General features: G+C 46.2%; 1 pseudogene; it reads right to left on the bottom strand.

Moving 5' to 3' along the window:
• LOC102812283 overlaps positions 1–8074 on the bottom strand; it is a 184563-nt pseudogene extending 176489 nt beyond the window's left edge.
• Between the last annotated feature and the right edge of the window lie 4053 nt (positions 8075–12127).

The raw sequence follows: 12127 nt of genomic DNA, 5'->3' as shown, positions 1-12127 counted from the left end.
TAGCTGTTCCAGTCTGCTTGTCCTTTCTGGTGGGAATGTCTCACCTCACAAGGTTGTGGATGGAACTCAGGATTTCATCTAATGTTCTATACTCTGTAAAGGCTTTGCACGAGGCCTATTTCACTGGGCAAGTAGTAGAACCCCTTTTAGGTATTCCAGTCAGTTATAGGCTGAAGGCGGGCTTACAAGTTTTCTCTAATCATGTTTCCCAACATTCCTTTCTCACTCAAGTGTCTATTTTACAATACCAGGCAAGGGAAACTAATATTCATAAGTCAGTCAAGGATTTTAGTATTATTTCCCCTCTTCAAGCTATACCTAGATCACTGTATCCCAGAGCCCTGTTGTTCCAAGGTTGAGCATGCATCACTCTTTACCTCTGTCCCACTAGGCCATGCAAACCTGTCTCAGTGTTCCCCTATCTATGTTGTTCTTCTGCCACCCCAACCCCATTGTGTTCTTCCTTCATTTAAGACAATCTATTTTATCCAGTAATCTACCCAACCTTCTCACCACCTGGATCTCTGTTCCTCTGTGTTTACCTTTTTCACATAGTAATTGTTTTGATCATAGACTGACCTCCCAGATCCTCTGTTCTTATAATTTTATTCTGTTCTTGACTCTTGCATCTGTCGATTAAGTTCAGGTTGATGCTGCCATGTACGTCATTCTGTAGTGTTGTGTGTTCTTATTGGTTCTCAGTCCACAGAACTTCCTTTAAGATGTTTTTCATAGCAGGGTTGGCTTTGGCAAAATCCCTTAGCTTCTGTTTATCCTGGAATGTTTTGATTGCACCATTGTATTTGATTGACAGCTTTGCTGGGTAGAGGATTCTTGGGTGGCAGTTTTTTCCTTTCAGGATTTTATATATGTCTCCCCATTGCCTTCTTGCTTGCATGGTTTCTGCTGAGAAATCTGAGCTTAATCTGATTTGCTTGCCTTTGTATGTTATATTTCTCTTTTTCCTCGCTGCTTTCAAGATCCTGTCTTTATCTTTGATTTTGGAGAGCTTGATTATTATATTTCTTGGTGATTGTCTCTTAGGGTCTATCCATCCTGGGGTTTGTTGAGCTTCTTGAATGGCTATCTTTTCACTTTTCATGATGTTAGGAAAATTCTTCCAGAAGCTCTTCAACTATCTCCTCTGTGGACTTGTGTGATTGTTCCTGTTCTGGAATGCCAATAATCCTTATGTTATTCCTCTTCATGCTATCCAACATGAATCTTAGGCCTTCTTCTGATTTTTTTTTTTATCCTTTTTTTGTGTTTGTTCTTCTAACTTAGTACTGTTGAGAGATTTATCTTCTAGCTCACTATTTCTGGCTTCTATCTCTTCAATTCGACTCCTTTGCCCTTTCAGTGTATTGTCCATTTCTGATATTCTATTATTAATCGTTTGGACCTCTTTCTGTATTGTTTCCAATGCTGTATCTATCTTAATTGATTGTTCCTGTAGCGCTTTCTTGACTTCTTCCTTATTTTTCTCAACTCCATTGTATAGTGTTTTGATTCATTTAAAATCATTTTTCTGAATTCCTTCTCCCCAATTTCCAAAGCCTGCCCATCTTCCAGTATGGAGTGTAGGTCTACTTACAGCTCATTTGCCTCAGACACTTTATCTCATTTCTGGACATGTGCAGATATGGTCATCTGCTTCTGTTTTGGGGGCATATTCAGGGGTTATCTGTGGACTTAATACTTAGATGGTATGTATTTTGGTAATTTGTATGCTCTCTGATTGCCTCCAGGTAGATTGGAAAAAAGGCTTCCCTTTTCGCTCTTCTTGAGAAATTTCAAGATACCACTGTTGGTCGTTTTGACGTAATTTAGGATTTAATTTTTGGCTTATTTCCTTTTTTCTGTTCTAGTCCCACTCCACAATTCCTGTTCAGGCCTTTTTTCTAGTTGGAAACAGTTCAAGGCCAGCTGTGGCCATTTGATTTTAATTAGAAATTGTCTCTTTAACTTTCAAGGAGATCTGTGCACACCCTCTGAGGGTGGGGCTGGGGTGACCACTACTTCAGGCACCTCTGTACTCACCAGAATGGAGGTGTGCAGACAGCAAGGGACCAATGAACAGCTACCAAAAGAAAAGAATGTCCACACCTTTATCTCTGAGGTTCTACCAGGTGTCTGTGGCTGCTCCAATCCTTCCCCCACTTGGTCTCACCCAAAATGGCAGCTCCTGGAGCAGCTGAGCATCCCGGACTAGAAAGCAATGGATTTCTTGCTTCTGCAACAAATTCCCCCATCTGTAAGCCTTCCAACTTTCTAAATATTCCTTTATATGTGGTTCAGAGTTCTGGGACCATCCCCTGAGCCTGCTTGGTCAGGTATTCTGTGTTGTTGCTGGTGGAGCGCTTTACAACACTTCCACCCTATCTGCCATCTTGTTTGTTCTCTCTTCCATCCACTTTTGAAGTGTTTTGCATCACTCAATACATTGCCCATAGAATCCTTCTGTATTACAAATCGAAGCTTGCATTTTTCTTCAGTTCTTTCAACTTGACATACTGATAATGTGCTTTCCTTTTCATTTTTTAACACCAGATCTTTGCACATTTCATTATAATATTTGATTTTGTCTTCTCAATCAGCCCTTGGAAATTTTCTGTTCAGCTCTTCTACTTCCTACTTTCTTCTATTTGCTTTAACATCTCTATACTGGGCATCTGGCCAGTAGGGGGAAGAAATTATATGAAAACCAGATTTGAAAACTTCTGGCACAAAGCCCTCCAATAACTTAAACACACACACACATGGCCTTGAACATAGGTAAGATTCTGGACACTACGGTAGGAGACCATGGTAGAGGGTCAGATATCTTTAGATCAACTCTTTTGAGAGCACCTGCGGACACTGTCACCTCAGCAGAAAGGCCCTGAGCAGACACTCTCTGGTGCCTGACCTCACCAGGTCTGCTTTCACTCTCCTTTAAGAGACCCCTACCTAAGGGAGGGGTTGTATTGCTGACCCTCAGGCAGCTGTGCAGTCAGGGTCTGTGCCCCTCCATCCTACTCCCACCCCTGGGGACAGGCACCTTAGGACATAGCTTGCATTAACTCCACCAGGATGCACATAGTGTTCTCTCCTTTTCGCTCTTCTTCAGACTACACACACACACACAACACACACACATAGAGTCTCCAATCTATCATCCACTTTGCAACCCCAAACAAAGGCATCACCCTTAACCTCTCTGCTTCCCTCCTCCCTAAAGCTCATTACACAAACGTGCTGCTTTGCTTAGCCTTGACAGTGGACCCCCGACACGGCTCCACACTCCATTCTCCTCTCTTGCCTTGGTCTCCATCTCCTGACTGCACCACGCAGCAGAGCGGTCTCTGGACAGTTCTCTGTGAACTGTTCTGGAGTGAGGACTCTCCCTGGTTTCTAGACTAGTCCATCTTTGTAGTTGTTGTGTGTTGTTGAATAAGTACCAACTCACAGTGACTCTATATATGGTTTCTAAGGAGTAGCTGGTGGTTATGACCCACTGACCTTGTGGTTAGCAATCCAATGCTGATCCTACAGTGCCACACCAGGACTTCATGTTTAATACTTGATAATCTGTTCTCTACATAGCCACCAGAATGTGGTGTTCAAAACTGAATCTTGGTCATTCTTCGTACTTCAACTTTTTTGGGTTTGCCATGACTTAAATTGGGTTATCATTCCTGGTATTGTGCTAAACGATAAGCACTGGACTGCTAACCACAGGCCACTGGTTCAAATACACCAGCCGCTGCTTACAAACTCTAGACAGGGTCTTTATGAGTAGGACCAGACTAGACCTTACTTAACAACAACAAGAAGCAATAATACGTGAAGAATGTGTTTCTGGGGACCCTTCGGGAAGGTCTTATCAGGCATCTGACCCAGGCACCCTCTTTTCAGTCACAATGGGCTGAATACCATCCAATGTGGGCAGAGGGGATCATGACTGTACTGATAATGGAGCAGCAGACAAGGAGATGCTAGGGAGCGTGTTTTGGGGAGAGGACTTCAAAAGAAATCAGGGGACTATTCATCCTGTCTATCTGCTGCAGTGGGACAAAGCCCTGGACTGCAAGGCCACACTGCTCTTCACCTGGGTTCGCAGGAGTCTATTGACCATTGTAGGACTTAGCTCGCAGCCTTATAGCTGTTTTTCCATCGCTTCCCCTTGTCGGTGTTGAACGTGGTCACCCATCAGAGCATGTATTCCCACTGAGTCTTAGTCTTGGGAGGGGGTTTACTCTGAGGGGACCCAACCCCTTGCTGATGTCTCCTGGATGGGCAACTTGCTTGTTCTTGTAGTCATTGGTCAGTCTGTTGGTGTTGTTCCTGTCAGTCTTTCTTTCAAGAGGTATCTTCTGTTCTTCTAACTGCTAAAGGCTGGTCTGCCCGTCTACTTAGGGGGCAATTTCCCACCTCTGAAGATTCTGAATGCTGTTCAGGATTCCTGGGTAGTAAGTTTTGAGATAGGGAAGTATAAGTTCGGTGACTTTGCTTTCTTCTTTAGTTTTGTGTATCTGGGGTCTCTTTCCTTTCCATATAAAGTTGTGATTTGTTTTTCTATCTCTTTAAATAATGATTGAATCTGGATTGAGATTGCATTCTATCTGCAGATGGCTTTGAGTCATTGACAATTTCACAATGAGGATAGTGCATTCTTACATTTATGTAGGTCTGTTTGTATATAACAGTGTTTGTAGGGCTTGTGTGAGTGTGTGTGTGTGTGTAAGTATTTTTTATCTCTGATCCTATTTACTCCTAAGTATTTCATCTTTCAGGTGTCTCTTATAAACAGTGTTGTTTTCCCTGATTTCCTTTCTAGTGTTCTCTTTGTTATGTGAAAGGAGCCTGACTGGGTTTTGTATGTTGAACAACTACTCTGACACTTTGTTGAATCATTCATTTAGTTCAAGTAATTTTCTTACTGAGTCTTTCAATGTATAGAATTATATCACATGCAAATAGACATACTTTTACTTCATTTCACAATGCAGATGTCTTTTATTTCCCTTTCCTGCCTTATAGATCTGGTTATGACATCTGGTACAATATTAAACAGGAGTGTCATAAAGCACATCATTGGTTCTTGTTTGCAAGGGGAATGCTTCTGATCTCTCACCATGAGACTAGTATTGGCCATTACTTTTGTGTGGTCATGGTGGTGGTGTGCCATCAAGTAGGTACTCACTCATAGTGACCCTATATAGCATTTCATACTTTGTAAAATTTTATGGGAGCAGCAAACCTCATCTTTTTCTACAGAGTGGCTGGTAGATTAGAACTACTAACCTTTTTGTTAGCAGTCCAGTGCATACCTCACTATGCTAGCAGGGTTCCTTTTGTTGAGACATTTTCTCTATTCCTATGTTGTTGAGTGCTTTCTATGAGAATCAATGCCATTTGTGTCCTTTGGTTTGGTATGACCATGTGATAAATGTCCTGTGTTTCATTTATGAGGTGGATAACATTGATGGTGATTTTAATGCTGAAACCTCCATGCCTGGATGCATTCCACTGGGTCTGGATGTATCATTTGTTTCATATGCTGTTAGCTTCTATTGGCTAGGAATTTTGCATCTGTATCTCTCAGGAGCACTGGTCTTTTGTTTCCTTTTTAAGTGGTGTCTTTGTCTGGCTTTTATACCAGAATGATACTAACTTCAAAACATAAATTCCAAAAAAAGCCACATACAAGTCAGTATGATTCATAGCGACCTTGGATACGGTGTCTGAGGCTTTAAATCTTCTAAAGAATAGAATTCCTCATCGTTCTCGTGTGTAGTAGCTTGTGGGGAAAACCGTGGACCTTGTGATTCTTAGTCAAGTGCTTACTGCTTTTTGTTAAGGGTTTGTTCAAAGTTCCTAGCTCAGTCTGTATTCACTTAGGAAAGGAGTGTGCTTCTAGAAATGTACCCATTTCTTAGAGATTTTCCAATTTCTCATAAATCAGGAAGACCCCACAGGATGGACTGGTACAGAGGCAGCAGCAAAAGGCTGAAACATTAATAACTGTGAGGATGACGAAGGAGTGGGCAGTGGTTCATTGTGTTGTGTATTGGGTCACTAGGAGTCATCACTGACTCGATGGCACCTAACAACAACAACAACATATATATAATATGGATACATATACATGAGTCTGGTTGCACAGTGGGTTAAACAATGGCCTGCTACCTCCATGCCATCCACACCCGGCCTTGGCTGAGCACCTGGATGGGGACCTGAGACCTAGTGGTAACATTAGGGCATCTCCTGGCCTTGGTGACATCCTTACCTCACCCTGGGCATGCTCAGAGCCTTACCCCTCAGGCTGGCTGACTTCTGACACCCAAATGCTTGCTCTTCACAACTGTGCCTTCCCTCAGCCAGCCCACCTCCTCAGTCCCTTCACCTAGGCTCCCTCCTAACATTGCTTCCTCTATTATCAATATTGGGCATCTACAGCCCTTCACACCTCTGTGTTCATCATAGGCCTCCAACCCCCACCCACCTTCCCACCACAACTCATTCCCAAGTTGGACTGCCACGGATTTGCCAGCTTTTTATTTCACACACCTGTGCATTCCCCTGCCCTTCCCACATCTTCAACACTCATATCCCATCATGCTCTGACTCCCACACCTGGACTGTGTCTTTGCCCTTCCACCGCCTCCTTACCCACCCATGCGACTTCCCTATGGACACACATGTATCCACCGTGCTCACAACAGCCCTGCTCTCAGGAGTCAGAGGTGGACACAATCAATCAGTAAATGGATGGATGAACACAGGGTGGTCCCCATACAGTGGGGTACTCTGATGAATGGATGAACACAGGGTGATTCCCCCCATACCGTGGAGTAGCACTGAGCCTTAAAGGAAGTCAGACACCATGGGTGAATGTTCGTGGCATTAAGCTGTGGGATAGAGGCAAAAAAAAAAAAAAAAAAAAAAAAAAAAGCCACTTACTTCCACATAAAATAGAACCAGACAGTCTAACCTCTATATACAAGAACAATGGAGTCTATCCCAAAGACACAGAGAGCCAATCACTGAGGGCAGGGGTCAGGGGACGGGGCCATGTGGAGAACTCTTCCTGTGCCCAGGGTTTCTGGAGGTGGAGATGAAATTGTTCTGGAAGTAGGTACTGAGGATGGTTCACGAAGTCACGGTATTATACATTTTATAGGCATAGAAACAAAACTTTATTATATTTTAAATCCTACCAATTAAGACAATGTCAAGTATAAAGAAAATAAGAGGGATAAATAATGTAGTAATAAAAAAATCAAGACCCACTCAGGTCGGGGAAAAGAGATGGCCACTTCAGGTGACACTCTCTGCTTGCACATGAGCATCCGTGGGCGCAAGCTGGGCAGCCTCTGAGAGCTCCATAGGAGGAATTGCCCATGGAAGTACACAGTAAGATGGTCGCAGCTGTAGATGAATGACACTTCTGGGATGTCCATCAGGAGCTGCCCCAGACCAGACATCAGAGGATATACTGGGCTATAGATCGTCAGTCTCCCCCGGCTGTAGGTCATTAACTGTCCAGCAGGACGGAGTACAAGAGATTTGACGTTTGGTCCCTGATCCAAAGCAGGTGATGGATGGTCCTGGGCTACCTGGGGCCCCCAGGTTGCTGCTGGCTCTGGATCAGCAAGGGGAGAAAGGTGGACACCATGACTGTTTTTCCTCATGCCTTTCCAACAACTGAAGACACTCCATCACCATGAAGCCCATCCCCAAGATGTCCATCCCAGCAGGTCTTCCCAGAGAGTGTCCCACCAGTGGTGGAATATGAGATTATCTGAGCACTGACCCTACCCCAGCTCTGGGCTCCTCCCTGTGTGCTGCTGCCCATGCCCCTCTCACAGCTCACAAGCACGCAAGGCCAGCACTCCTCACCCTCGATCTCTGGTTCAGTGTCCTCCAGGTCATGGAGCTGGGCCCTAAGGATGTTCACACGGCGCTCCAGCTCTGACCCTGGCATGTTTATCCTGATGAACTTGGACAGTATCTTCAGTGTGGTGAAGTCTGGGGGCTGATCAAAATCTTCCTGGTAGTTGTTCAACCAGGTGCCCAAGATGTAGGTCATGGCTCTGGGGATTTGGGATGAAAAGCAAGGTCAGAGAACTGGACTCCCAGGGCAGCTCTGCATGTGGCCGGGTCCCTCAGTCTGACCAGCCCCCCTATGGTTGTCCTGGTAATGGAAGGTCTGGTCACCAAGTAGGAGACAAGCAGAGATCTAGGTGCCTGATACTCTCCATCAATTATATGGCCAACATTCTTTCTTCAGGAAGCCTGAATTATGTCCCTATCTGTCCCCTGATCCCGCTCCATTGGAGAATAAATTATCTAGGATCAGAGAGGGGTGTTTCTGTGTGTTCCTCTCACAGCTGGTGCACAGCATGCTCCATGAACACATAACACCGAGGAGCAGAGTATAGCCCACCCTAGCCGTCCAGGCCTTCCGCGTGTACGCCCCCAGGCTGCCTGATTCTCAGTACCCACAGGAGGTCCTCTCTTCCTACCCACACTGTGCCCCTGAGGACCATGGGCCCCACATGCACCTCAGCCTTCATGACAGGGTTCAGGATCAGGAGCATGTCTTTACCCCCACCTCCTGCATCAGACACTGAATATGTGAATGGTCAAGCAGAGCTGGACAGGGACTATGTGGACTCAGATTCACCCAGGGGCTGCTCAGAGCCCCAGGCATATTTCTACTCCTCAAGATGCCCATGCTCCCCCATCTCTCTGTGACCGCTTTTCTCCTACAGGGCTCATTCCTCCAGGGTTCCCCAGCCCCAAAACAGACACAGTGCCTATGGCCCCCACCCTTCTGTAGAAACAGGGACCCTTCTCTTCCCACAGCATACTCACTCTTTGGGATTTTCCTGGGCTCTACAGTCCTCGGCTGACTCCTGGCAATTTTGTCCATACCTAGATGAGGCATGAGGATGTCACTGTCATGCAATGTGGACTTCACGTGCTCACGAAGGCTGGGGGTCCTGTCTGACCTCTGACTAGATTGCAGGACGAGGAGGGTGGGGCTTCCTCTCTGCTTGTTCACAGAATGAGGCTCAGTGCCTACAACAGTGTCTGCAACCCTGCGGGTTTTATTGGTGTTGTTTTTAAGCACCATGGAGTCGATTCCAACTCTTAGCGACCCTGCGTAGGGTTTCAAAGGAATGACTGCTGGGTGTGAACCACCAACCTTGTGATTCAATCCAGCCTTGATGTCCTATGTTTTATCCCACATCGCCACAGATGACTGTTAATGAATGAACCCTAACAGTACCTTCCCCCATATCTGAGCGCCTTTTTTCTGACACTACGGATCTCTGTTCTAGCTTCACAAAGATGCCACTAGATGGAATCAGAACCCCCCTTCACACAGGGGAAAGAGATTTGTTCAAGGGCACACAGTCACTGAGGGGCAAGGGGCAGACAGCTTCATGGAGGAGAGGGAGATTAAGACTGTGAACACCCTCCTTCTCCAGCAGTTAGAGCACCGGACACTTACTTCATATGTTTTGTCTCATGGGGTTCTGACACTCATTCTGATGCTTTGGTCCTCTTATCAGACCCCTTCTCAGAGGAACAAACAAGGCTCAGAAAGGTGTTGGGACATCCCCAGCCTCACCACTGGTATGTGGCAGATTCCCACTATGCTGGGGAGGACAGGTCACTCACCACTGAATCAGCAGTGCCAGCAGCTCCTGGCTGGTAGTAAAGCATCGGTATGTCCCCAGGAATGCTTCAAAGTAGAGCAGATCTCCCTGCACTTAGGCCCTGGGCAAGTACTCCACCAGCTTCTCTACCCTGCCGGCTTTGATGGATTTCACTGGGTGGGTTTTATCGGTGGTCTGGTCTGCTCCACAGATACACTGGGGTGGACAGACGAGGGACACACTGTCTGAGGCATCCCCAGGACACACCAGGTGAATAGAGTCCCCTCACATAGACCAAGAAACCCCTTCCTAAGTGACTTGTTTCAAGATCAGGGACATGTGTGTCTCCAGCGAAATATGGAGATTAGCTTTCAAAGTAGACATTGAGTTGAGGATGATGACGATTTTTCTGAACCTGAAGTGCTTTTGTGACTGAAGTGATCAGTGTCCACAGTGTTGGCTGTGTGCTATTGAGTGATCTTAACTAATAGTGAAGTTGTGTAGGGTTTCTGAGGGCTTAAATCTTTGCTAGAGCACAATGCCTCATCTTTCTCCCTCAGAGGCACTGGGAGTGTGTGAGTTTCGGTTATGGTCCTAGAGAGGGAAAGCCTGCGGAGGATCTGGGCATCTCCAGAGTGGTGTCTCTATCTCAGGTCCCCTCTGGTCATCTGGGGTCCCCGGGTGAGGACATTACCCCCTGCACTCACCAGGAGCCTGCACCATCCGTTTTGGGCTCCTCTCCTGGGACTGATGGAATAAATGAGCCCATCCTCACAGATCTCCAGCTCACGGCTCTGCAGGGACAGTACAGGGAGGAAGGTCAGGAGGCATCAGGGACACTTGGAGCCACCTCCCTCCATTCAGGCCCTTTTTCCCCATCTCCTGGGCCTCAGAGCAGTGTCTACTTCAAAGTCTTGACCTCGTGCTGTGTGGAGTGGCCTCGGGGAGGTATCATCTGGCTCAGACCAAGCTTACTGACCAAGGACAGAAATAACCTCCTCTGAGTATGTGAGGAGGTGCTGGGAGGAGCTGGGTCAGTACAGGGTCAAGCAGTGTCCTGGCAGTTACAACAGCCGAGGTGACTGTCCAACTCAGGCCACCTGAAACTCAGACCAGGCCCAGGGGAGAGTACTGACTCTGCCTGTCACCCCCTGTGTACTCCTCCCTAAAGCTCTGATTTATATGGGGCATTAGGAGACACTTAGGACTTAGTGTAGAAACATGACCTAGGTCTCTACCTGTGTCACCTCAGGCCCCAAGGCACCCATCCTGATGGTCTTGTCAAGCCCCACCCTATTCTGATCAGCCCAGCCCCAGGAACACAGTCATGGTGAGGGGCCAGGGAGATGGGGCCGGGGGCCCTCAGTGAGTGCTGGTCCTGAAATAGCAGCAGCAACAATTTCATCAACTTCCTCATGACCCCGCCCACATTTCCCCAGATCATGTGATCCCTCCTTCCCTGGCTCCACCCACTTCCCACCCAAGTGTACATTGTCTTATCCAACATTCTTCTGTTCATCAGTTCTGTCCTCTTTCCCCGGGGACCATTAGGGTTGGCATGGCCTGGGGGAGGGCTTTAGGGTACCCAGGTGGGATCACAGGGTGACCAGGCCTGGCCTAGACTGGCATGGGCCACCCTGTGTTACCTTAGGCTTCTTTTTGTCTGATGGCCTGCACCTTCTGCAGAGAAAGCTAAGACCTCTTCTCATCCGTTTGAATAGAGAATCTTTGGATTCCCCCTCACTTGCTCTTCTCTTTGGAGAAGCAATACATCTTTACAGGTCAACTGTCTCCAGTGAAATTAACTGGGTTGGCAGTTTGCACAGCATACAGGTTGAATACGTATGGTCAAAGGATGCAACCCTTCTGCACACATCTTTCCTGACTTTAAAATGTTCAGTATCTATTCATTCTTTCAAACAACTGCCTCTTGTCCTAGGTTCACATTCCAAATGAACACAGTCAAGAGTTCTGGAATACCCATTCCTCACAATGTTATCCATAACTTGGCATGATTCACACAGTAGAAAGTCTTTACTTCATCAAGAAAGAACAAGTAACATATTTTAGTATTCTCTGCTTTAACCAAGATACATATGATAGCTGGAATGATATCCCTAGTTCCATATTCTCTTCTAAATTCAGCTTGATTTGGGGGCAGTTCTCTGTTGTTGCGTGGCACAATATGTTTCAGATTGCCTATAGCAACAATCAAGATACAGTCAAGATGGCAGATGGGCAGTGAGGAGCTCTATCAATAACAACACAGAATACAGGGCCAAGAAGGCTCAGGGGTATGGTGCTAGAATTCTGAAACACATATAAAGGTATGCTTGGAGAATTGGAGGGCTTACAGCTGGGAGAATTTGTAGGAGAATCCAGAAATCCATTGTTTTCTAGTTCAAGATGCTCAGCTGTTCCTGGAGCTGTCATCTTGGGAGAGAACATCTTGATTGTATCAGGATTGATATCAA

The sequence above is a fragment of the Chrysochloris asiatica genome, unplaced genomic scaffold (assembly GCF_000296735.1).
Source record: "Chrysochloris asiatica unplaced genomic scaffold, ChrAsi1.0 scaffold00056, whole genome shotgun sequence".
In the NCBI taxonomy this organism is placed as follows: Eukaryota; Metazoa; Chordata; class Mammalia; order Afrosoricida; family Chrysochloridae; genus Chrysochloris; species Chrysochloris asiatica.
Note: the sequence above shows the minus strand (reverse complement) of the source record. Positions and strands in the feature narration are given on the sequence as shown.